Raw genomic sequence first — 26,594 nt, 5'->3', positions numbered from 1 at the left:
GGACAAGTTTCCCTAGGGAGCAGGCAGCTCCCACACTCCCAGGCACCCAGAGCAGAGCCGAGATGCTCTCCTTGTTTGAAAAGGCCTCTCCCCAATGAACCCAAACAGAATTCTTTAAAAAAACACTTCTCTGAAGGTTTGTGATTGTTTGACTTTATTATTTCCCAATGGCCTGACCCTTCCTTCATGCATGCACACATGCAATCTCTCTTTCTCTGTCCCTATCCATCTCCATCTCTCTCTCTCATCCCCTCTCCCTCCTCTCTGCCTCTCTCTTTCTCCCTTTCTCTCCCTCCCTCCCTCTATCTCCCTCTCTCTCTCTCTCTTCCTCCCTCTCTATCTTGTCTCTTTTCCCCTCACCTTCCCTCCCTCTATCTCTCTCTCCCTCCCTCCCTCTATCTCCCTCTCCTTCCCTCTCTCTCTCTCCCTCCCTCTTTCTTTCTCTCTGTCTCTCTCTCTTCCTCCCTCTCTATCTCGTCTCTTTTCCCCTCACCCTCCCTCCTCCTCTTTCTCTGTGGCTCCTTCCCTCTTTCCGTCCCCTGGCTCTCTCCCTCTCCCTGTATTGGCTGAAGACAGTCAGTTTAAAAAAGTAATGTCACTGGATGAGCCCGTCACCACTGGCTATTGTCCTGTGTCTTCTCTTCTCCTAAAGGGAGGTCAGGACAAAAGAGCTGAGGGAGGTCGGAGAAAATAGTTGGAGCCAGAAACAACCCTAGAATCCATCTATTTTAAATGTTTTGGCTGGCAAATAGGGGAATGCAGGTCCACTGAGGGGGAGCTGCTCTTGCTGTTCTGGGAAGTCATCTCACCTCAGTGAACCTCAGTTTCCCCACCTGTAAGGGAGGGGCACATGCCCTGCCTCTCTGAGGCTGGCTTGCCCCCTTGGCAACAAGGCAAAGAGAAGGAGCAGGGAGAGGAGGGAGAGACAGACAAAAGGAGAGAAAGCCTGACATTGTCGGTAGTGGCTGAAAACCTGTAAGCCAGACCACCGCTTGAGAAAAGTAGGCCTCATCCCTGGGCAATTTTCCTTTCTCTTGACACAATCCACACTGAGCAATTTGGAGCACAATAGCTGTTCCCTCTCTGCCTACAGGAGCCCGGGCGAGCCCTCGGCTTCTCCCGGCACCGTCCCTGCCCTCGGCCTACCTGACCTCCCTCCCCAGGAGTCAGCGAGGCCGGGGGAGAAAAGGCCCGTCACTCCGTTATCACGGAAAACCAGGAACCCAGAACCCCGACTTGTTGGGGCTCATGCAGGGAGCTGGGAAAGGGGCCCCGGAGCCTAGGGCCCAGCCCCCTACCTCTCCCTTGGAAAGTGTCTCCAGCTTCTCCCATGTATCTCTCTGTCTACAGTTCATACCTAGTTATTAGCATGCTGTCTCACATATTAAAGTCGTGACATCCTCAAGGATCCCGCAGTGCCTGGCACCTAGCAGGCGCCTGGGCCACGGCCACACCGCACTCCCACTCAGTGGAGCTCCCACCGTGGCCTATTCCCTCGAGAACCAAGTAGGAGAGATCCTCTGCTAAGCAGCTCAATCCCTTCCTGGCCTGCTTCTTCTCATTTTCCTCCCCATCGTGGCCTGCGGGAGGCGGCACCACCAGCCCCCTGGCAGCTCCTCATCCATGAAGCCAAGCACTAGCTACTGTCCTCCACACCTGGACTGCCCTTCCTCCTCGCCTTGAATTCTCGAAGGCTGCTGGCTTCTTTCATTCCTTTCGCCCCTTCCCTTCCATCTTGGAATCAGTACTGTCTAACATGTTCCAAGGCGGAAGGGCTAGGCAATGGAGGTCAAGTGACTTGGCCAGGGTCACCCAGCTAGGAAGGGTCTGAGGCCTGCGGCCTGCTTTGAACCTATGTCCTGCTTGTTTATTGACTGCCAGAAAGCCAGCTGGCCCCCATGCAATGATTTTTACATGTTGTCACCCCCATTAGACTGGTAAGTCTTTGAGCACAGAGACCATGGCTTTTGCCTTTCTTTACATACCCAGCATTGAGCCCAATGCTTGCCAAATCAATATATTTGTTGACTCCGGGGCGGCTGGGTGGCTCAGCGGCTAGAGAGCCAGGCCTGGAGATGGGAGGGCCTCAGTGAGCCTGGCTAAGGCACCTACCCCCACTGCCTTTCTGCCTTGGAACCAGTACTCAGTGCTGATGCTAAGACAGAAGGCAGAGGCTTAGAAACCCTCACTCATCATTGACTTAGGGCAAGTCATTGCTCCTCCAGGGGTCGGTTTCCCCACTTGGTCAATGACAGAGCTAGACTAGATCACCGGAAGGGCTCCTTCCAGCTGTGAGAGTCACCCAAGTGATAACCACCTGGTGTGTTGCCCGTTTTTTCCCAATGTGGCATGCGCTGCTAGGAACATGTTGGAGGACACAGAGACCTCTGCCTCTCCCTTTCTCCTCCTCTGAGGCCTGGTGCAAAGATTGCTGGGTCAAAAGACAAACACAGGATGCAGAAAGAGCCAGGCCTAGAGCCAGGATGTCCTGGGTTCCAATCTGGCCTTGGGCACTACCTAGCTGTGTGACCCTGGGCAAGTCACTTAACTAACTCCCTTATTGCTCTTCTGCCTTGGAACCAGCATAGTATTAATACTCTAAGATGGAAAGGAAAGGTTGAAAAAAATAGTTAACAGGGGAACTGTGGAGTTCAGTGGACATACTCAGACCTAAAGAGAGACGGTCCTGGTGCCAAATCTCTCCTCAGACATTGCCAATCTTCTGCCTTGGACTGAATACCCAGAATTGATTCGAAGACCTCAGACCCTTCCCAGCTGGGTGACCCTGGGCAAGTCACGTAACCCCCCAGAGCCCAGCCTTTTCTACTCTTCTGCCTTGGACTGAATACCCAGAATTGATTTGAAGACCTCAGACCGTTCCCAGCTCGGTGACCCTGGGCAAGTCACTTAACCCCCCAGAGCCCAGCCTTTTCTACTCTTCTGCCTTGGACCCAGGACACAGCACTGATTCTAAGACAGAAGGGAAGGGCTTAAAAAGAAATAAAAAGCAGGCCCAAATACAAGCCTTCTAATCCCAAATCCAGGACCCTTTCTCACCTGACACCCTATTGGCTGTGAGCGGGGTTTAAGCCCTCCAAGCCTGGCTACCTCCTCTTGGGGAGGCCCTGGATGGCCAAGGTAAGCCATGATCCCTTTCTCGTGCTCTGAGCTCAGTTGGCAGGTGGGGTGGTGGGCTTAGACAAGTCATTTCCCCTTTCTAGGTCTTGTCTTCCTCATACATAAAATGAGGAGTTCAGTCTAGACGGGGAACTCTGCTGCCCTAAACTGGGTTCCAGAGTGTGCAACCTGAGGGTCTGGATAAAACTACCCCACCCTAAGAATCCCATGTTCCCCCATCTTCCTGTGGCGAGCTACAATTATACCCATTGGGTTAAGCCCGACTCTCTTCTAGCCTCTCTTCCCAAACTCTTGGGGAAGAGGGGCAATAAATCCCTTGGAGGAAACGATGGGAGGGAGGGGAGAGGTAGATCAGGCAGGAGCCTGACTGGAGAGAAGAGATCCCAAGGAAGGATGTGGTCACCCGATTTGGCGAGCCTTCCTATCCAAGAGGCGGGGGACAGCCAGTTGAGCAGATGGGGGCCCCTCCACTTTTAGATCAAGAAGGAAACAAACTGGTCCCAAGAAACAGCCATTTCTAAGAGGGTCACCCCTGGAGCGATGACATTATAGATTTAAGCTGAAAATGAACCTCAGGCGTCTTAGGGGTCTAGCTTCAGAGCAGGAAGGAAAGTCAGAGGCAGCCAGTCCAGCCCCTTTATTTTGATTTGAACCCAGGAGAAACTAAGGCTTGGGGAGGAGAGGGGATTTAGCCAAGGTCACACACACACACACACACAGAAGAGCTGAACCAGACACCAGAATCCAACCGAGGTGGGACACAGTCACGGTTACTAAATGGCCAAGTTTCCCAATCATCCCCCAACCAGACGTTCATGCTCACCCCCAAACCACAAAGTCCCAAGACTTCTGGCGGAAAGAGACCTTGACTTGAATCGCTTCACGGGACAGAGAAGGAAACAGCCCCAAAGCACAGTAAGTTGCCTCTAGTCACAGAGGAAGCAGCTAGAAGGAAGCTGAGGCCTTCCAAGCTAGAGCCTGGTCTATTAGACCTCGAGAGGAGTCCCAGAATGCCTCACCTTCTTCTTCTTTTTAAGCCTCACCTCTGCCTCCACACATTTAAGTCCATGTTGGGTGGCTCACTACCGCAAGGACTGAGGAGGCAAAGGAGGGAGGGGCAGAAGAAGGGGGCCAATTTCAAACTCAAAACTTGTTTAAAAGGAATGCTAAAAGTTCTTTTTACATGTAATGGGGGAAAAGGAAAATTTTCTTCAAAAAGAATCACTACTTAGACTGGTCTGAAAAAGCACAGCAAGGGCTAGTCAATTGGAGATAAGGGACTTGGCCAGGGTCACCCAGCTAGGAAGTGTCTGAGGCCACATTTGAACCCAAGACCTCCTGTCTCTAGGTCTGGTTCTCCTTCCATGGAGCCACCTCTAAATGAGATAATGTTTTCTTTTTCTAAAGCCTTACCTTCTGTCTCAGAATTAATATTAGGTATTGGTTCCAAGGCAGAAGAGTGGGAAGGGCTGGGCAATGGCGGTCAAGTGACTTGGTCACCCAGCTAGAAAGTGTCCAAGGGCAGATTGGAACCCAGGACCTCCCATCTCCAGACCCGGCTCTCTAGCCTCTGAGAAGACCTGAAGTCCGTGACAATTTTCCTTAATTGGTCAAATTAATCACACACTTAAACCGAATGAAATGTCAAATGCCAATTCAATTTCCCCCAAATATTCATTTGACTTCACTGCCTCGACAACTCATCCAATAGAATTACTTCCTTTTGCAATCCTGCATATACCATTTTATGCCTTTGCCAAGAAGAGACCCACCAGTTCCACGCGATTGCCACGTCCACGAGAGGCTCGGAGCCCCTGCGTAGGCCAATCCCCTTTTTTCCCAGAAGAAGGAGGTGAAATTCAGCAGGGCTGTCTCCAGGCTCCCTTCTGGCCACCCAACAGCCCCCACCCCCATCTACCAACTTCCCTCCTCCTAAGTGACCCCCCCCAATCACTGAGCATTTATCAAGCACCTACTCTGCGCCAGACACCGGGGTCCTCAGGGTGCTCGCCCACTACAACCCCAGGCCACTGCATGCAGGCCTGGCTCCAGAGCCGGCTTTTCCCTCCCTTCCAACAGCATCAGGTTAGAAAAGGCTTTGTTTCCTCTCAATTAATCACCGAGGATCTTTGTCATTGCCAGTGGAGAAGGCCCGAGCGAGCCCCACGCAGACACATACTCACCACTCTGGAATTGCTTTTCCAGCACAAAGTGGTCTCCCTCACCCACGCACAACTCCCAAGTAACTGAACAAGCTACCTCTGACTCAAAGTTTCCCTCCTCCCCAGAGAAAGAAGGAGGAAAAGCACCTTGGGGCGGGAGCCAATCAGGGAGCGCCTCATCTCTGAAGGGCAGCACTCGGCGTGTGAGTGGGGGCCCCCCCTCCCTCCCTCCCTCCCCGTCAAGCGCAGAAATTGGAGCACGCCAACTGACTTAGGGAAGGGAAGGAATCGGGCTGCCTGACAGCGTCCTGGCCAGCCCATTGCCCTTCCTTCACGCCACCCTGGGGCCCACTAGACGACCACACGCCCTCCCTCCTGGCGCCAGTCTTGGGATTTCCAGCTCCCCTGAAGATGCGGCCAGCTGCTGGCAGAAGCTAATCTGGACTCCCCAAAGCACTGGCGAAGTCCCCCCTGGGCCCCCTCTCCACCCCCTACAGCGTAAGCTCTTTTCCTGGCTCCTTTCAGTGTGGCACAGGGCATGGGATAGATACAGTAAGCTACAAATGCATATTTGGAGGGAGACACTCATTGGTTCTGCTCGACCTTCCCAGACCCTCAGGCTTGTCATCTGACGTTCAACTCAATAGACTCCAAGGAACCTTCCAGCTCTCTTCGACCTGCAGTGGGAATAGGACAAGGACCTTTGTTGCCCCAAGGGCTCAGTTTCCTCCTCTGTAAAATGAGAAGGAAGGGCAGCTAGGTGGTTCAGTGGATAGAGTCAGGCCTGGAGACAGGAGGTGTTGAGTTCCAATCTGACCTCAGATACTTCCTACCTGTGTGACCCTGGGCAAGTCATTTAACCCCAATGCCTAGCCTTTATCTCTTTTGCTTTGGAACTGGAACTTAGTATTGACTCCAAGACAGAAGGTAAGGGTTTAAAAAAAGTGAATAGGCAATAATCAAAAGAATTTAGGGCAGCTAAGTAGTTCCGTGGATAGAGCACCAGACCCAGAGATGGGAATCCTGGGTTCAAATCCGACCTCAGATACTTCCTAGCTGTGTGACCCTGGGCAAGTCACTTCACCTCCACTGCCTAACTTTTTGTTTTTAATTTTAATTCCATTTCTAATATTTATTAACCAGTCCTCAGCACTTTAACTCTCTGAATCTCAGTTTATTAATCTATATAGTGGGGATAATAATAGTTGCCATGCATACCTAATATGCACTGCCTAACTCTTACGACTCTTCTACCTTGGAACTGATACTTAATATTGATACTAAGATGGAAGATAAGGAATTAAAAAATCATCTAGTCCAAATATTTCACTTGATAGATAAGGAAACTGAGGTCCACTGAGGGGGACCTGTTCTTGCTGTTTTGGGAAATCACCTTCAGCTCAGGAAACCTCAGTTTCCCCACCTATACTACAGAAGGGAGGGGGGAATATGCTCTGTCTCTCCAAGGCTGGCTTGCACACTTGGCAACAAAATAAATGGAAAGACATGGTGGGGGCAGGGAGGGAGGGAAAGACAAAGTCAGAGAGATGGGGGAGATAGATAGAGACACAAGAAAGAGGAGAGAGGGAGAGACAGAGACAGAGAGAAAGAGAGAGAGACAGAGAGAGAGGGAGGGAAAGGGAGGGAGAGATAGGGGGAGAAAGACGATGAGAGAGGGAGGGAGAGAGAAAGAGAGACAGAGACAGAGACAGAGAGAGGGAGAGAGAGAGGGGGAAAGGAAGGGAGAGAAAGGGGGAGAAAGAGGATGAGAGGGAGAGAGAGAGGGAGAGAGAAAGAGAGATAGACAGAGACAGAGAGAGGGACAGAGAGAGAGGGAAAGGGAGGGAGAGAAAGGGGGAGAAAGAGGATGAGAGAGAGAGGGAGAGAGAAAGAGAGATAGACAGAGACAGAGAGAGGGAGAGAGAGAGGGGGAGAAAGGGAGGGAGAGATAGGGGGAGAAAGAGGATGAGAGAGAGAGGGAGAGAGAAAGAGAGATAGACAGAGACAGAGAGAGGGACAGAGAGAGAGGGAAAGGGAGGGAGAGAAAGGGGGAGAAAGAGGATGAGAGAGGGAGGGAGAGAGAAAGAGAGACAGAGACAGAGAGAGGGAGAGAGAGGGGGGGAAAGGGAGGGAAAGATAGGGGGAGAAAGAGGATGAGAGAGGGAGAGAGAAAGAGAGATAGAGACAGAGAGAGGGACAGAGAGAGACGGAAAGGGAGGGAGAGAAAGGGGGAGAAAGAGGATGAGAGAGGGAGGGAGAGAGAAAGAGAGACAGAGACAGAGACAGAGAGAGGGAGAGAGAGAGGGAAAGGGGGGGAGAGATAGGGGGAGAAAGAGGATGAGAGAGGGAGAGAGAAAGAGAGAGACAGAGACAGAGAGAGGGAGAGAGAGAGGGAAAGGGGGGGAGAGATAGGGGGAGAAAGAGGATGAGAGAGGGAGAGAGAAAGAGAGATAGACAGAGACAGAGAGAGGGAGAGAGAGAGGGAAAGGGGGGGAGAGATAGGGGGAGAAAGAGGATGAGAGAGGGAGAGAGAAAGAGATAGACAGAGACAGAGAGAGGGAGAGAGAGAGGGAAAGGGGGGGAGAGATAGGGGGAGAAAGAGGATGAGAGAGGGAGAGAGAAAGAGAGAGACAGAGACAGAGAGAGGGAGAGAGAGAGGGAAAGGGGGGGAGAGATAGGGGGAGAAAGAGGATGAGAGAGGGAGAGAGAAAGAGAGATAGACAGAGACAGAGAGAGGGAGAGAGAGAGGGAAAGGGGGGGAGAGATAGGGGGAGAAAGAGGATGAGAGAGGGAGAGAGAAAGAGATAGACAGAGACAGAGAGAGGGAGAGAGAGAGGGAAAGGGGGGGAGAGATAGGGGGAGAAAGAGGATGAGAGAGGGAGAGAGAAAGAGAGAGACAGAGACAGAGAGAGGGAGAGAGAGAGGGAAAGGGGGGGAGAGATAGGGGGAGAAAGAGGATGAGAGAGGGAGAGAGAAAGAGAGATAGACAGAGACAGAGAGAGGGAGAGAGAGAGGGAAAGGGGGGGAGAGATAGGGGGAGAAAGAGGATGAGAGAGGGAGAGAGAAAGAGAGAGACAGAGACAGAGAGAGGGAGAGATGGGGGAGAGAAAGGGGGGACAGGGGAGAGAGAGAGACAGAGAGAGATGGGGGAGAGAGAGTAAGAGACAGAGAGAAGGAGACAGACAGACAGAGACAGACGGACAGAGAGGAAGAGAGATGGGGAGAATGGGGAGAGAGAGAGGGAGGGGGCAGACAGACAGAGAAAGAGGGAGAGGGAGAGGGAGAGGGAGAGGGAGAGAACAATCTTGGCTTGGTTGACATAGCAATCGAGAAGGCTTAACACTTTAGATAATGGATAAGGATCGAGAAACTCTCCCACCGCCCACCACTTGAGAAAAGTAGGCCTCATCCCTGTGCAATTTTCCTTCCTCTGACGTGAGTCTCGCCAAGCAACCTGGAACTGTTACAATAGCTGTTCCCTCTCTGCCTACAGGAGCCCGGGCGAGCCCTCGGCTTCTCCCGGCACCGTCCCTGCCCTCGGCCTACCTGACCTCCCTCCCCAGGAGTCAGCGAGGCCGGGGGAGAAAAGGCCCGTCACTCCGTTATCAGGGAAAACCAGGAACCCAGAACCCCGACGTGTTGGGGCTCATGCAGGGAGCTGGGAAAGGGGCCCCGGAGCCTGGGGCCCAGCTGTGGGCATCCTGCAGGCTTCTTCTGTACACCCTGCTGAAGGGGGCCTCAGAGCTTGAAAGCTGGCAGGGACCTCAGTGTGTTTTTGCTTTTGAAAACCTTTCCCTTTCGTCTTAGAATCAAACTGAACATCAATTCTCAGGGCTGGGTAATTGGGTTAAGTAACCTGTCCAGGGTCATGCAGCTAAGGAGAGCTTGTGTCCAAATTTGAACCCAGGATCTCCCATCACTGAGCCACCCAGTTGCCCTCTTTGTATCAGTTCTAAGTCAGATGAGTGGTATGGGCTAGGCAACTAGGGACTTGCCCAGGGTCACCCAGCTAAGAAGTGTCTTGAGGTCAGACTGGAACCTAGGACCTCTCATGTCTAGGCCTGGCTCTCCACCATGTGCCATGTTAGGTGATCCCTTAGTATGAATTCGAAAACAGAAGAGTGGTGAGGGCTAGGCAATCAAGGGGAAGTGACTTGCGCAGGGTCACACAGCTAGGAAGTATTTGAGGTCAAGTTTGAATCCAGGCCCTCCTGACTCCAGGCCTGGCACTCATCACTGAACCACCCTACCCTGCCCATCTCTGCTCCTTTTTAAAACTCTTCTGTAATCTCATAGTATCAATCCTTAGAATTAAAAACAATCTTTTAAACTCTTGCTTCATGTCTTAGTATAACTCTGGCAGAAGGGCAAGGATCAGATAATTGGGGTTAAGTGACTTGCCCAGCGACATACAGTTGAACCCAGATCCTCCTGACTCCCGGTCTGGCACTTTGTTCACTGAGCCACTCAGCTGCCCCTGGCCATTTGGTTTTGACAGAAAAGGAAACCAAGACCACACAGTTGACATGTCAGAAGCTGGACTGGAATCTGGATTTTCTGATTAGGAGACAAGTTCTTGCTTCCACTGCACCAACTGAACCCTGCTCGAATACTTTTCCTGATGAGGAGCTCCCTGCCTCGAATGGCCTTTCGGCTATTTCTGACCCAGTGGCATCTCCAATTCAACACGTCCAAAATTGAACTCGTGCTCTTTGCCCCCAAACGTTCCCGTCTTCCAAATGGCTCTTTGCAGACCTCCTAGCCTGCCCACCACCATCTTCCAGGGTACCCAGCCTCATAAATGGGTGTTATCCTCAACTCCCTTCTTGCACTCATTGCAAACATGTCTGATCATGCCCGCCACCATGACATCTCCCACTCCCAGGCCCACAGCCCGTCTCAGCTCTTAGCATCACAATGCCTTCCTGAGAGGCTTCCTCCCTCAGTGCTCTCCCTAGTCCAATCCAGACACTAAGGTGGCCATCTCACTCCTATACTAAAAAAAAAAAAGAGGAGAGGCAGTTATGGCTCAGGGGTTAGAGCACTGGACCTGAATTCAAATCCAGCCTCAGATACTTCGTGCTGTGTAACCCTGGGCGTCACTTCACCTCTGGTTGCCTGAATAATAACAATTGCTCAAAATCCCAACCCCCATAAGGCAGTGGCTCTCCATACCTCTAACGTCCTCTGTTTGTCACCTAAAGTCCCTGACTTGGCCAGGCTCCAGGTAAGGGCCCCTCTGTCCTCTCCTGGCTTCTCTGGCTTTCTTCAAGGTACAGCTCCAAGCACACACCTCTATGGGTACACCCGCAGGTGTATGTGCACACACACACACACACACGTGCGCACACGCACCATGTGACACGCACATCTCCACAGGTCCACACATGCACACAGCTAGCAGATGGCAGTGAAGCCTGTTGGCCCGGCAGTCTTTGCACTCTAAGCTGGGGCTGACCTTCCCCCTTCCTGGCTTTCTCGAGCTTCCCAGCCTGCTCTCTGCCCACCTTCTCCAGGGGCAGCCAGCTGATAGGATCATCACTCAGCAACGAGCACTGCCGTTTGGAGAGTGCTTCACAGTTTACCCAGTGGTTACCGACACCCTGAGCTGTCATCAGGAAAACTATAATTACCTTCACTTGATACAGGAGAAGCCTGAGGCTCAGCGAGAAAAGCAGCTGCCTCAAGGCCCCCAACCGAGAAAGAGCAGGCCCGGCCGGAACCCAGCACAGGACCCCTCGTCACATTGGAACACCCCGGGCCAAAGGGATTTCCTGTTTGGGGCCTCCCGGAAGGTCAGTGGGTCCCCTTGGCCCCCGGCCCCCACCCCTCCTCCTAGGAGCGCACAGGAAGAGCCCGTCAGTGAGTGGAGGGGACATTATTCCCAATAACACCGTGAGGCCTGTCAGCTAATTCCTTCTGGAGCCCTAAGTTCCGGCTGTCCTCTGTGGAGGAGGCTGGACAGCAGGGTCCTCATCGTCCTCTGGAGAAGAGCCCTCCCGATCATCTTCCAAATGAGCGCCAGGGCACAGGCTTCAGCTCATCTCCAGAGTTTACCTGGTCCACCGTCAAGGCCAACAGGGGAGCATCATGGATGCCGCAGCGCTCTCTCGGCCTCCCCCTCCCCTCCTCGGTGGCACTCTCCTCCTGGGAACAAACTGATTCCCAGCCGAGGGAGGGGCGCAAGGAGAGTGGAGTGCTTGGCAGGGTGTCCTCAGGCCTCATTAGAGGAGAGCTGCTCCTTTGGGGGCTGGGGGAGCTGCTGCTTCCTTTCCTCTCCCCTTCTCTGCTCTTCTATTCCTGTGCTACAGCAACTGCTAATTATGCAAATTCGCTTCATCTCTGGATGGCAGATCCCTGGGAGCTGCAGCCCAAGACAGCCATCAGTACTAACTCCCACAGCCTCCTCGGGGTGGCTGGGCTCTCCATTACGGCCGTCTCAGGGCTTCTGCTTTGGGCTACGGCCACACCATGAGTGTAGTGACATCCCAGTATGGAAACGCCCTCCACCAATGCCTTCAGCCTCAGTCTCAGAAGGCACGGAGGTAGTAGTAGCGTGTCATGGATTTGGAGTTCGAAGGCTTGGGTTCAGGGCTGCTTTTTCATTTCTTCTTTAATCCCTTACCTTCCACCTTAGAATCCATACTGAGCAGTTCCCAGGTGATTCCAGCCTAGGGCATGGGGTAAAGTGGCCACCAAGCTAGGAAGCATCTGAAGTCACATTTGAACCCAGGACAACTCATCTCTAGGCTTGGGTCTCTTATCCACTGTGCCACTTATGTGAGCCCTTAGTATCAATTCTAAAACAAAAGAGTAGCAAGGGCCAGGTAACGACCCAGCTAAAAGTGTCTGGAGTCCAGATTTGAACCCAGCACCTCCCATCCCCAGGCCTGGCTCTCCACCCACTGAGCCACCTAGTTACCCATCAGGTTTCTTTTGAAACTCTTACCATCTTGCTTAGAATCAATACCAAGGCTGAAGAGTAAACTTAAATCTTAATGAGCTTCCTAGGGTACTGTCCAGGGTCACAAGCTGGCATGGGTCTGTAGGACTTGAATTCGGATCTTCCCAACTGCTCTCTGTCCTTATTCCAGGTACTGAGTGAGAATACTAATAATTCTGTATGTAGCAATGCTCCAATAAAGCCTATTAATCATGCATTGTCCTTGAGAAAGCTCCCAACAATCCCAAGAGGCAGGCACTGGAGTGCAGACATTATTAGCCCTATTTTACATAGGAAGAAAGCAAAGACAGCCAAGGGGGAACCGACCTGCTCAAGGTTATCCAGGAATGGCCTGGAACTTGGGTCTTTGGAAAAGAACACTGGGTGTGGAGGTGGGGGCAGCCAGGTGGCCCAGTGGATAGATACAGGCCTGGAGATGGGAGGCGCTAGCTTCCAATCTGAACTTGGACACTTCCTAGCTGAGTGACCCTGGGCAAGTCACTTCACCCCCTTTGCCCAACCCTTACCGCCCTTCTGTCTTGGAACTGATACATGGTATTGATTCTAAGATGGAAGGGAAGAGTTCCTAAAAAATAAATTAATAATAATAATAGAAGAAGAAAAAAAGGAAGAGCAGATTTGGAGTAAGAGGACCTAAATTCAATCCCAGCTGTGCCACCCACTTTCTGTGAAACCCTGAGCCCTGGCCTCAGTTGCCTCATCTGTCCAATTAGTGCTTTAGACTAAGTACCTTTCCTTAAATTATAGCCTCAGTTAGATTACTTAGATTATGTTGTTGAGCTGTTGGCATCTCTTGATCATTTCCATTTTCCTGCACCTGTTTCCTCCCCTGTTCAACTGGGAGCTCCTTGAGAGCAGGGCCTGGGATTTGACCTTGCTGTGCACTGCCTTGTACTGGGCCTGGCATACAGTAGGCACTTAAAAAAAGCTTGGTGACGTTGCTGCTGGTAATGTCGACAACGATGCAAATCTACCAGATGATGGCGGAACTGGATGATCTCAAAGGTCTCTTCTCAGTCTAGCATTCTGTCATGGGATCAGAGAATCCCAGATATAGAGTTAGAAGAAAACACAAGAGGCCCCTCATTTTACAGAAAGAGAAACTGAGGCCAAGGGAGGGGAGAGGATCCTAGATCTAGCACTGGAAGAGAACCTCAGAGGCCACCGAGCCCAACCTTTTCATTCTACAGGGGAGCAAAACGAGACCTGGAAAGGGGAAGGGATTTACCCAATGTCACAAAGGTAGCAAGTAGCAGAAGTTAAATTTGAACCCAGGTCCTATGACTCTAGTTAATACTCTTTGCACTGGATCATGATTTACCAGTTGGCCTCTCTGGGCCTTGATTTCTTCATCTTAAAATGCTGGTTTTGGCCTACAAAAAGTTGATGGCTGAAACTCAGCTCTGCTACTTCCTGATGGCAAAATCTTAGGTAAGTCATAACCTTTCTGGGCCTCGATTTTCTCACTGTAAAATGTGGGCTGGGAGTGGACTAAAGATGCTTCCTTTCAGCTCTAATGCCATGATCCTCTCTCTTGGGAATGTGAGTTGTTGGGGGTCCTCAGGCCCCATCTGTTCATGTCAGCCACTTGGCTTTTTTCAAATACAGAGATAATTTGTTCTGGGCCTGATCTCTTAAGAGGCCATTTCCTTACCCTAACATAAACAAGTCTCTTTCCCTCAGTTTCCCTTCCTGTAAAATGCAGGGGTTGGAATAGATATGTATCCTTCAATATATAAATTGAGGAGCCCTTGATCAGTCTGATGAGCGTTTCTTGGTGCCTCAGTTTCCTCATGTATAATAAAATGGGGATGATAATACCTTACCAGGCTGTTGTGAGGGACCAGGGACACAACATATGTAAAATACTTTGCTGATGATTATTCAATGAGCTTATGAGTCATGGCTCTACGACGAGCTGTGTGAACTGGGCCAAGTCACTTCATCTTAGAGGAGTGTAGTATTCAAACTGGACCTGGAGCCAGGAAGACCCAATTTCAAGGCCAATGACAAGCTCTTGCAAGCTGTGTGACTCTGGGAAATTCCCTTCACTTTCCTTGGCCTCAGTTTCCTCCTCTATAAAAAAGTGTTTACCAAATGGTCTGTGAGGTCCCTCCCTGGGCCTCAGTTTCCTCCTCTGTAAAATGAACGGGCTAGACTAGATGACCTCTGAGACAATCTTTCCCAGCTCTCCATCTAGTATTCTAAGAGCAGATTGGAAGTGATCCTCCCACTCCCTGCCTCGGAGTCCTCATGAGGATTTCACTTTGTGAATCCCAGATCGCTAGAAATGAGTTGTTATTTGATTATGATGAATGTGGTAGGGCACCAGGCCAGGGGGCCTATGGCCAATGCCATGAGTCAGCCAGCCAGAGCCCTTTCCAGAATTCCAAAGGCATCTTGAGAAGTCAGGCCCAATACAGACAAGCAGGCTCAGGCCGTTTTCAGGCTCCCGAAGATGCTTTATCTCACAGGCTTTTGAAGGGTCTATTCCACCTTGACAGCAGTTTCCATTTGCTAGGATTCCTCTCTATTCCTCCAAGACACACCACCCTAGTTAAGGTCCTCTGGCCTAAATGACTATGCTGTCCTCCATCCTCCATCGAGCTGCTAAAAGAATCTCTGGAAGGCACAAACCTAGTGTCACCAGCTTGCTCAAAACACTTTCAATGGCTCCCCATTATTCCTAAAAAAAATACCAGCTGCTAGCCCTAACAATCCTTTGTAGACATTTCATATGACCCTCCAAGTGTTCTATATTCCAGCTAAACTGTACATTCCCCAAACTCCCCATCCCACACTCTGCTACCCATTACATTTGCAGAGGTCATCCCAGACCTGGAAAACCCTCTTTTGCTTACTTCTGTATCTCTGAATCTTTATCTTCTCTTGTGGCTCAGCTCAGGGCCTGTCTCCTTCAGAAAGTACTCCCTGAGGGGATGTGGCAAAGTGGGGACACTAATTCATTGCTGCTGCAGTTCTGAATTGATCCAACCATCCTGGAGGGCAATTTGGAACTATGCCCAAAGGATGATAAAAGACTGACTGCCCTTTGATCCAGCCATAGCACTGCTGGGTTTGTACCCCAAAGAGATAATAAGGAAAAAGACTTGTACAAGAATATTCATAGCTGCGCTCTTTGTGGTGGCAAAAAACTGGAAAATGAGGGGCTGCCCTTCGATTGGGAAATGACTGAACAAATTGTGGTATATGTTGGTGATGGAATACATTTGTGCTAAAAGGAATAATAAAGTGGAGGAATTCCATGGAGACTGGAACAACCTCCAAGAATTGAGGCAGAGTGAAAGGAGCAGAACCAGGAGAACATTGTACACAGAGACTGATACACTGTGGTACAATCAAATGGAATGGACTTCTCTACTAGCAGCAATGCAGTGATCCAGGACAATTCTGAGGGACCTAAGAGAAAGAACACTTTCCACACCCAGAGAAAGAAGTGTGGGAGCAGAAACACAGAAGAAAAACAACTGCTTGATCACATGGGTTGATGGGGATAGAATTGGGGATGTAGACTCTATAATCAATCACCCTAGTGCAAATATCAACAATATGGAAATAGGTCTTAATCAATGACATGTAAAACCCAATGGAGGGGGAAGCTGGGTAGCTAAGTGGATTAAGAGCCAGGCCTAGAGATGGGAGGTCCTAGGTTCAAATCTGGCCTCAGACATTTTTCAGCTATGTGACCCTGGGCAAGTCACTTGACCCCCAATTGCCTAGCCCTTACTTCTCTTCTGCCTTGGAACCAATACACAGTATTGATTCCAAGATGGAAGATAAGGGTCTAAAAAAACCCAATGGGATTGCTCATTGGCTATGGGAGGGGGTGGGGAGAGGGGAAGGAAAGAACATGAATCATGGAACCATAGGAAAATATTCTTAATTAAATAAATAAATAAACAAACAAAAAAGAAAGTTCTCCCTGATTCTCCCAGTAATTAGGGCTCTTTTCTCCAATTTTAACATTTACTTACCTAGATTTGTACACAACCTACGTCTCTACCCCAGGATAATGTAAGCTCCTTTTCCTTTTGCCTTTATAGCTCCAGCCTCTCATACAAGGCTTTCTGCAGGGCTCCTGTTTAATAAATGTTTGCTAATAAATTGCAACAAACACTGATTAAGCATCTAGTTTGTACAGGCCACAGTGTGTATAATTGAAAATCTGTTGTCCTAAAAAAGAACTACATTTCCCGGGAGCCCACCAACTTCCTGTCATTACATACTTCCTCTAGATAGGGGATATTAGGCAGGGACTTGGAGGGCTCCGCCTCTTTACTTTCTGTCCCGAGCTTGGTGGTGGTAAGATGGTCGTTTGAACTGGCTGATCAGCCATGGGCATGTGGTCTTTATTTTGTATCCACTTTATTCCTTGATTTCTAATGATCATTAATAAATCCCTTAAAATATAATATTTTATTATTGAGATTTAAGTTTAAGTTTTTCAAGTGCTAGGGGGTGAAGTTTGAATAAAATTTCAATTAAGAAAAAGTTCCTGCCTTCAAAGAATTTCCAGTAGTCCCCAGGGTTCATCATAAGGCCCATTTTCAGATTCTTCCCAGTGCCCCGGGCTGCCACTGAGCTGACCCCAGAGCAGAGCAGAAGGATTAGGTGATCATAGATTTAGAGCTGAAAGGGCCATTGTGGGATTTTCTGTGGGACGGGTCCCAATAGTCCTCATAGAACAGCATCCGGCAGGACCATAAAAAACACTGGCAGTGAAGACTACAGAGAAGCATGGGAAGGCCTGTATGAAGGAAACCAAGAAAATAGAAGACGCAGTGGCTACACAATGTAAAAGGAATCACCGCCGCTGCCACCAAATTCGAATTTGGACAGTCTGCCTGGGTCCTGAAGAAGGATGAGAAAATGCAGAGGGGAGGGGGCTCTGGGTGTGGAACACTGTGGATCTTTGGGAGCCTCACTTGCTGGATTTTGTTGAGCTGCTCCCCGCCACCACCATCCTGCTTCTGAGTATCCTGCCACAAGGCACGACTGGATTGGGGGGCAGGGGGCAGAGGAGGGAGGGAGCATGGATGAGTAGGAAATGAACATACTGTCAGAAGGAAAGATATGGCCATTTTTTAAAGGAGATAAGACCAGATCATATTGGAGAAAGCGTACAGCCGTTTTAATGAAACCGAGCTGTCTGGCGGCCCCAAGCCCGTCTCTTGGTCCCAACGTTCTCCCAGGGATGCTCTGCAGTTATGAATCAGAGAACACCATATTCTCAGAAGAATACCAATTCAAGGTGGAGACAGATGGCAGACGTGTGTGCTTGTGTGTTTAATAACAGCTCATATCTCCAAAGGGCAGGAAGGCCATGGAGTGCTTTTTTCTCAGGCGCCATCCCATGCTATGGCAAGTACAATGGTTGCTGTGGATGGAGAAACAAGGCTCAGAGGGGAGACAAAGGGAATGAACAATCTAGAACAGAAACAGAGATGACCGACACCCCGCTCCCCCCAACATGCCCCCGGAGCTAGTGAGGAACCCAAGTCACCGGCCTCTCTGCTCACTGGATGGGAGCAAGGGCCAACAGTAACAGAAAAGGCGTAACAGAAGTGCTCAGCCATGTGCAAAGTTTAAGAGAGAACAAGCAAGGGGCAGCTCTTCCATCGAGTAAGGCAATGAATGGATTCATGGAGGAAGAAGAGGAGGAAGTGAGAGTTGATTGAGTGTTGAAGTGGGGGAGGGAGGACACAAACAAATCTCTTTGGCAGAAGAGTGGCTGGATGATGGATGGGAGAGGGGAGAGACCAAGCAGCAGGATATTGCAATAGTCGAGGCGAGAGGGGCGAGGGTGGCAGCAGACAGAGCAGAGACAGATAGGAGGGATTTCAAGAGATGGGGATAAGATAGATAGCCCACATGTCTCGGTGGCAGCCACACAATATTAAAAAGAATAAGAGGAAGGTCTCCAACACGGTGGCTGAATCCTCTGGGGGAAAAGTCCCAAAAGGCCCGAGTGAGAAAGAGTCAGAGGGAGAAAGTGAGCCCCAAGGAGACCAGAGATCCAAAGAAGTAGCCTGGCCTCGAAGCGACTAGGGGCGCATTGGAGGACGCTAGGGAAGAGAGAACACATACAGAAGATTTCCAGGGGGCCCATTCAGGGAGCCGTGAAGACAGGAAGGCAGGAGGGCACACTGGTGGGTGCATGGTCCCCCTGGAGGAGAGAGACAGGAATCCTCCTTGCCTGGCACCAAATGATGCCCTTGGTCTAGCCTATTGGGTTGCCTTGGCTTCCTCCAGAAGGGAAGGCGGGGTGGGGGACACAGGGGGAGGGCAAAAATGGAGCCAAGTGTGTAAGGAGCTGCTGGCATGTGTGCAAAGCTCCTAAGTCAGGTTAATGAAGGGACCCTCTGCTGGGGAATGGAGCCGAGTGTCTGTTTCTTTCCATCTCTAGTAATCAGGAGAACTTCCTCGAGGGGTTTCTTTGTTTTGATTACAAGCCCACTCCAGTCCTGGGGAGCCTGCATGCGAAAAGCTCCCATCACTTGGAGGTTTACACACAAACTCTTCCTTTCCCCAGCCTAGGGAGGGAGGGAGATGACGTCATTAGCTGCCCCATCCCCATTTGTTAGTGGAAAAATTGGGGGCCAAAGCCACAGAGCTGGAGGGTGGCAAAGCTGGGATTAGAACCCAGACCACTAGCAGTGCAGCAAACTGGGCACTCTGAAGGGCACCTCCCTGCCAGAATCTCAGGGACAACAATGGTTGGAAGCAGTGGATCTAGGTGAAAATCCTGCTTCTGATGCTCATTAGCTATATGACCCTGGGCAAGTCCTTTCCCCTACCTAGGCCTTAAGTTTCTTTATCTATAACATGATGGGGGTGGGGGGACCTAGACTAAATGCTTTCCAAGGTCCAAGCCTTCTGGCCCTAGATGCAGAATTCTATTTGTAAGCCATCTCATTTCCTGGAGCCTCGGTTTACTCATCTGCAAAATGAGGAGCTGGCCCCGAAGGTCGCTCCCAGCCATGACTCGGATTCTCGGATGTTATGATGCTCCTGGGGCACTGGAGGGAGTGGGCAGACGCAAACGATGCCAGGGCAATTACTCGCTAAGTGTTACCAGACACCCAGAAAACCTGAAGAGCCATTGAGACGCTCATTAAGACACATTTTCTTGTTAGATTTCCTTGCCAGAATGACCCCGGAAAGGTTCTCAGCCCAGAAGTAATAAGACGGGAAAATCAAAGATGGCGAAGGCTTCAAAGTCACCCAGCTGAGCACTAATGGCCCGGTAATCCCTGGCCTCCAGAGGCCAGATGAGGCCGGCGAGAGGCCACGTGATCCATCACTCCGGGGAGTCTTGGAGCTGACACTGCGGCACTTGAAGACCTCGGGCATCTCTTAGCACAGTAGAACGCACAAGACTTTCCCCAGAAACACCCAACAGGGAGACACCACCGCACACCCAAAGGGGATGGATGCCAGGGAGCCAGATGCAAGGCCTTAGAAGTCCTCCTCCCCTCGGCTTCCTCTCTGGATCATAGCCAATCACTTGTCCAAATGCAGCCAGGTGGCACAGTGGGTAGAGTGCCAGGCCTGGAAGACTCTCTTCCCAAGTTTTAGACATTTGCCAGCTGTGCAACCCTGGGCATGTCTCTTTACCCTATTTGCCTCAGTTTCCTCATCTGTGAAATGGGAAATAATAACAGCACCAACCTTGCAGAGTTGTTGTGAGTATCAAATAAGATAATGTCTTTAAAGTTCTACAGTGCCTGACACATAGTAAGTGCTAATAAATGTAACCTATTATTACTAGCTATTACTTGGGGAGGGCACCTAGGCGGTGCTGCAGCAGATAAGAGGAATGGGCAGGGAAGTCAGGAAGACTCATCTCCTCCAGTTCAAATCCAGCTCAGACACTGACTAGCTGTGTGACCCTGGACAAGTCACTTCATTTCCTTGCCTCAGTTTCCTCACCTATAAAATGGGGATAATAAGAGCACCTATTTCTCAAGAGTTGTTGAGAGGAACAAATGAAATAATGTTTGTAAAGCACTCGGCACAGTGCCTGGCACATAGAAGAAGCTTTAAAAATGCCTTATTTCCTTCTCTTCCTCCTGTTTGATAATTCAAAGATGCTGAAGCATCTAATGTTGTACAAAGAATGATGGGTCAATGGGGAGGGGAGGAGTGGGAGGCAGAGAAAGGACCTAGACCTCAAGATTTAAAAGGAAAAGAAATGTTAAAGATAAACAATTTTAAAAATAAATCTGAATAGAGGGAATTTGCCTCTTAGGGCAAATTCCTTATTGTTCTTTCTTTTTCTTCTTTAAAAAAATAAACCCCTCACCTTCTATCTTAGAATGGAAACTGAGTACTGGTTCCAAGGCAGAAGAGTGGGAAGGGCTGGGCTAGGCAATGGGGGTGAAGTGACTTGCCCAGGGTCACCCAGGTAGGAAGGGTCTTAGGCCAAGATTTGAGCCCAGGGCCTGTCTCCAGATCTGGTGCTCTGTGTATGGAGCCCCTGGTCTGTCTGTCTGTCTGTCTGTCTGTCTGTCTGTCTGTCTGTCTGTCTTTCTTTCTTCCTCCTTCCTTCTTCCTTCCTTCCTTCCTTCTCTCTCTTTCCCTTCCTTCCTTCCTTCTTCCTTCCTTCTCTCTCCCTCCCTCCCTTCTTTCTTTCTTCCTTCCTCCTTCCTTCCTTCCTTTCTTTCTCTTTCTTTCTTTCTCTCTCTTTCTCTCTCTTTCTTCTTTCTTTCTTCTTTCTCTTTCTTCTTTCTTTCTCTCTCTTCTTTCTTTCTTTCTTTCTTCTTTCTTTCTCTCTCTCTCTCTTTCTCTCTTTCTTCTTTCTTTTTTTCACTTTCTCTCTCTTTATTTCTTTCTTTCTTCTTTCTTTCTTTCTCTCTTTCTCTCTCTCTTTCTCTCTTTCTTTCTTTCTCTTTCTCTCTCTTTGTTCTTTCTTTCTCTCTCTCTTCTTTCTTTCTTTCTTCTTTCTTCTTTCCTTCCTTCTTTCCTTCTTTCTTTCTTTCTTTCTCTCTTTCTTTCTTTCTTTCTTTCTTTCTTTCTTTCTTTCTTTCTTTCTTTCTTTCTCTCTCTCTCTCTTTCTTTTTTTAATCAATCAATCTTGATCTCTCTCTTCCTCCTTTCCCCCTCTCTCTTTTTCTTTCTTTGGGTATTTCCTTCTCTGGGTATTACCTGTATTAGCACACAAAGCATATTTCCATAGTATTCATTTTTTCTAAATGAATACTGATGATTTCTTAATGAAGCTATTTGACCTGTTTGAATTAAGGGGGGAAAAGAATGATGAGGACCACTGGCTGGGGTCCTAGACTATAGCGGAGGAGAGACAGAGTTCAGGACTAGGGAAACGAATGGCCCACTGGCCTGCGCCCTTGGCCAAGCCACATGGGAGCCTCAAATTCAGCTCCTGCTACTGCATCTGAGCCAAGGCATTGATGAGGTAGAGAATGTCCAGAGAAGGCGACTGAGACGGTCAAAGACCTCAGTTCAATCAAACATGAGTTGCCTGAAGGAACAGGAAGAGAAGACTTGTGGGAATATCCTAGCCATCTTCAAGGCTACCTACCAGAGGAGGAGGGATCAGCCCGGCTCTCCTTGTCCCCAGGGTACAAATCAGGCGCTGTGGGAGGGAGGCGTGGGCTACTGAGAAGGAAAAGCTGGCTGCCCACTGGAGCTTTCTCAAAGTGGAAGGGGTCTGGAGAGATGACCATTCAGCACAAAGGGAGGTCACAGTGGGATTTGTGTTCAGGTACCAGGCTGGCCTCCTCCAGTGTGAAGCTTCTGAAGTTCTCTGGCCTAGAATCAGCCTTCCAGCCCAGTCCTTCGGACCATCCTTTTCCCCAGTGGTGGAATGGAGCCATCCCCACTCCCAGACTCCCCTGCCACACTCTGCAAAATCAGGGCATTGAAGGAGAAACAAGAAGGCTCACTTTCTCCTTTCCCCGAAACCCTTCTTGGCTCCCAGGTGCTTCTGGGAGCCATTCATAGTCCTCCCCACTAGGACGAAAGCTCCCACAATCCTCCTCTTTCTCTTTTCCCTGCTCTCTGCCTCCCACGAACTGCTCCAATCGCCCCTTTTCCTCTTTCTGCTGCTCGGCACAGTCAGCTGTATATCTAAGCAGCAGGGGCGAGAAACCAATTCGGCCTGATGGCAAATGGCTCGTCTGGTGGATCAGATGGATTGCAGGCCTCCTCCTTCCTGATATTATACTGATTAAGCCTCTGGGGAGAAACAGCCAGCGTCAGCCTGCAGCAGGAGTCTTGGGGACAAGCAGAGCTGTGGCTGGGGCCCTCTCTGCTCCCTCCTCCCTGGGAGGGGGTGGGGGGGGACCCAGGCTGGCCTGGAGCATGAGGAGGGAGGAAAGTGGGAGAATGAGGGACAGGCTGAAAGTGATCCTAAAAGCCCTGTGGCTTCTACCCCAGCCAATTGGCTGTGCCCATTAACAGGGTCTCTTCATTTCCTGGACGCTTACAAGCACCTACTGTGTGCGCAGCACTTTGCTCAGCCCAGGAGATGCAGAGCTGGAAAAGATGGTTGGAGCCATTCTCGGAGTTAAAGAGGAAGTGGCGGGGAGGGAGCAAGAAGCCGTGGCCTCAGACACCATTCTTAGCTTTCTTCCCAAAGCTGCTCCCTGCCTCCTTCTGTACTTGCTTCCCAATTTCTGCCCAGCCACAGGCTCACCCTCCAGGCTTCGCACCCTCATTCCCTCCCAGTCCAGCTCCATCTCTCCTCACCCCATGGCGACCGAGACGACTATCATGGTAGCTTGATGATGGAGCTTCCTGCCTTCAGTCCCACCCTCCTCTCCAGGCCAGGCTCCACACAACTCCAGGGTTCCTTATTGTTCTGACGTTCGAGTACAATCGCCTCCATTTGCCATCCAAGACCCTTCACATCCTGGTTCCAATCCACTTTTGCAATCTTACTTACTATACACACCATGCCCCCTCGCACACTCTTCAGGCCAGTCAAGTCGGCCTTCCTTGTGCACAAAGTCCCACCGCTGTGCCTTTGTACTAGCTGTGCCCCTTGCCCCAAATCTGCTCCCTCCTCTCTTCAGCCTCCTCCTACATGAAGCATTTCCTGACCAGCTCCTCCTATTTCTGGACATACTATGTCTTCCCATAGGCATTGAGGGCAAGGACTGTTTCAGCTCTCTTTGTAGCCCAGCTCTTCAAGAGACACTGGGGCGGGGGCGGGGGGGGGGAGGCTTAAACCCTGGTTTTCTGTCTCAGTAACAATTCTAAGACAGAAGCACCAGGATGAGGCAAATGGGGTCAAGTGACTTGCCCAGGGTCACACAGCCAGATTTGAACCCAGGACCTCCTGACTCCAGGCCTGGTACTCTATCCACTGGGCCACCTAGCTGCCTCTTCCTAAATAGATACTGAGTATGTGTTGCTTTATTAAGCACTGACTATGTGCCAGCCTATGCTGAGTCCTAAAGCTATAAAGACAGGCCAGCCAGGCCCTGTGCCCAAGGAGCTTAGCTTTTCGTGGGAGAGACAACAGGGTACAAGGAAGAGCAATAGATGGCCATGTCTTTACCAGGAATGTGTCACAGCTAGACATGCAAAGGGGAACCCCCAATGGGGAAGAGAACACTTAGGTTGTTTTTGCTGTCCAATCTTTGTGAGCCCATTACTCTGGGGATTCTCATGGCAGAGGTCCTGGAGTGGTTGGCCATTTCCTTCTCCAACTCATTTGACAGAGGAGGAAACTGAGGCCAACAGGATAAAATGACTTGCCCAGAGTCACCCAGCTAGTATGAGGCCAGATTTGAATTCACAGAGATGAGTCTTCCCAATTCCAAGCCCAGTGTTCTAACCACTGGACAACCCAGCGGCCCAAAAGAATACAGGAGAATGAGGTCAAGGTCAGAGGTCCAGAGTAAATGGAGAAATGAGAGGTAGGAGGAGATGGTCAAGGAAGGAAGATTCCAGTCTAGGTATGGGAGATGGTGTGGGGGTAATACATGGCCCACTTGCCTTCGACATGTGGGGGAAGCTCTGGGAGACAAGGCTGCCCAAGAAAAGCTCAGATGAGGTGTCTGGAGGGAGTGGGGAGCCAAATCACCCTTCAGGAGAAAGGGAAGAGGCAGGAGTAGCTTTGGGCTTAAAGAAGTTGTGTCCACGGAGGCCTTGGAGGGACAACACAAACTTCAGAGGCACTGAATTAGAGCTGAGCTCATTGGGCCCAGCCCCACTCATTTCACAGATGAGGAAACTAAGGTACAGAGCTCACATAACTAGACAAAGCAGGAAAAAGAATTATCTTGAACAAGAGGAGTTGAATTCTAGAAAACAGGAGAGGAAAAGGAGAGAGATGGTCAGGGTGGACCCAATGGGGCTGTTGATTTGAATCTCCATATCGGCTCCTTTCAATGACACAATCCCATTTCTGCTACAGCTCCCATCACTGAGGCCATTTAGTGAGCAATGTCTAAGGCCAGCCCACTGCTCAGAAAATTCCAACCCTGGGGGCAGCTGGGTGGCTCAGTGGATGGAGAGCCAGGCCTAGAGATGGGAGGTTCTGGGCTCAAATCTGTCCTCAGACACTTCCCAGCTGGGTGACCCTGGGCAAGTCACTTGACCCCCATTGCCCAGCCCTTACCTCTCTTCTGTCTTGGAGCCAATACACAGTATTGATTCTAAGATGGAAGGGAAAGGATTAAACAAATGCCAACCCTGATGGAACAGCTAAGGCAGAGATCACATAGTTGGGCTTCTGGGACTCAGGTGAGTGGGAGCTCAGAGCTCTAGGAGACTACAAGGGACCTCTGTAGAGGAAGCCAGAACCAAGAAAACAATAGATACAATGAGGACCATCAAAGGGGAAAGCTCCATCAGACCCATCCCATATCTTTCCTCCCCTTAGGCTCCAGTTGGTGCTTCCATTTTCCCTCTCCTCCCTCTCCAGCCTTGCTTCTGGCCTCATCATTCAACCCAAACTGATCTAGCCAATGATTTCTTGGCTCCAATGGCCTTCTCCTTCAGGGATGAGGTGTGAATCTGAAAATTTCTCAGACTCTACTTCAGAAGATTTGATTAAGCTATTCCCCATTCTCTACTATGGAGGTACTTGATCAGGAATGTATTGAGAACTTTAAAATTACTCCACCCTGCTCAGACAGTGCCTTAGGGGAAGATGAAGTTGTAAACTCCTGATTGAACAATGAAAAGTCCCCAACTCATACTTATAGTAAAGCTAGAACCTTAAGCTAGGTGGTCTATTTTTTGATCTAATACAAAAAGGTGCTCAGCACCTATAAAGGTTAAATTAGTACCTAAAAGGTCAAGCAACTTACAAAAGGCAAGCTTAACAAAAGAGGCCTGAAGTTTTAGTCTACTCAGAGAAGGTGAGAACCAAAGAAGAGAACTAAGAATGGGCAGTCCTGGGGAAAAGCGTCTACTGTGATTGGTGGACGTGAAAATTTAGGGAGGTGACATAAGAGAAAATTTCTTTAAAAGGAAGGGACTTATTGAATTTGAGTTGGTTGGAGTTTGGAGTTAGTTGGAGGAGCCGGGTCTCTGAACTCAGTTCAGGAGTTGAGGATTTCAGTGAAGGACTGGAGTTTTGCTGGGGACAAATCTTGTGGTGAGTGATAAAAGACTGACTAGTCTCTCTTAAGGCTCAGGCCTAGGCCATTTGGCCTAGGCCCTTCCTACTATTTTCTCTTTCTCTTCCTTTAATTCCTTCATTTATATTAATTAAAATCTCCATAAAACCCAGCTGACTTGGGTATTTCCTATTTGGGAATTTTCCCATGGTGACCACTTATTTTTGATTTAAATCAAGACACTACAGTTTTGGCAATTCACAGTCTTGAAACCCACCTTTTTCACAGTTACAGAGGGGAGAAAAGGCAACAAGTGAGCATTTATTAAGTACCTACTATGTACCAGACCCTGTGCTAAGCACTTGACAGTTAAGGAAACTGAGGCAGGCAGAGGGGAAGTCTGAACAAGCCCAGGGTGAACCCAAATCTGCCTGACTCCAAGCCCAGTGCTCTGGGCTTCTTCTGGCCCTCCCAGACCTTCCTCGGGCATGTGACATCCTCAGTCCTCTCCTGATTCTCCCTCCATCCTCCCATGGGGGACCTGGTCAGCTTCCCGGGTTCTGCTCTCTTCTCAGATCCCTTTATCCAGCCTGTCCAGGCCTCCCGCCAAAGCCAGAGCAATCCAACAGGCCCCGAAGAGGACCCCTCCCCCATCCAAGCTCCTCCCAATCCCCCAGGCTCCTCTATCCGGTCTTAGCTGCCAGCCACGCTGGTGCAGGCCCTCTGCAACTTCAGCCTGGACTCCTACAGCAGTGTTCTCCTGGCCTGGAGTCT

At 50.0% G+C, this 26,594-nt stretch overlaps 1 protein-coding gene across 4 annotated transcripts in view; it reads right to left on the bottom strand.

Annotated features, from left to right (window-relative positions):
- ARHGEF9 (Cdc42 guanine nucleotide exchange factor 9) overlaps nt 1–26,594 on the bottom strand; it is a 288,936-nt gene that overhangs the window by 170,925 nt on the left and 91,417 nt on the right. The window lies entirely within an intron of this gene.

The sequence above is a fragment of the Monodelphis domestica genome, chromosome X (genome assembly GCF_027887165.1).
Source record: "Monodelphis domestica isolate mMonDom1 chromosome X, mMonDom1.pri, whole genome shotgun sequence".
NCBI lineage: Eukaryota > Metazoa > Chordata > Mammalia > Didelphimorphia > Didelphidae > Monodelphis > Monodelphis domestica.
This window is presented reverse-complemented; position numbering and strand designations above follow the sequence as displayed.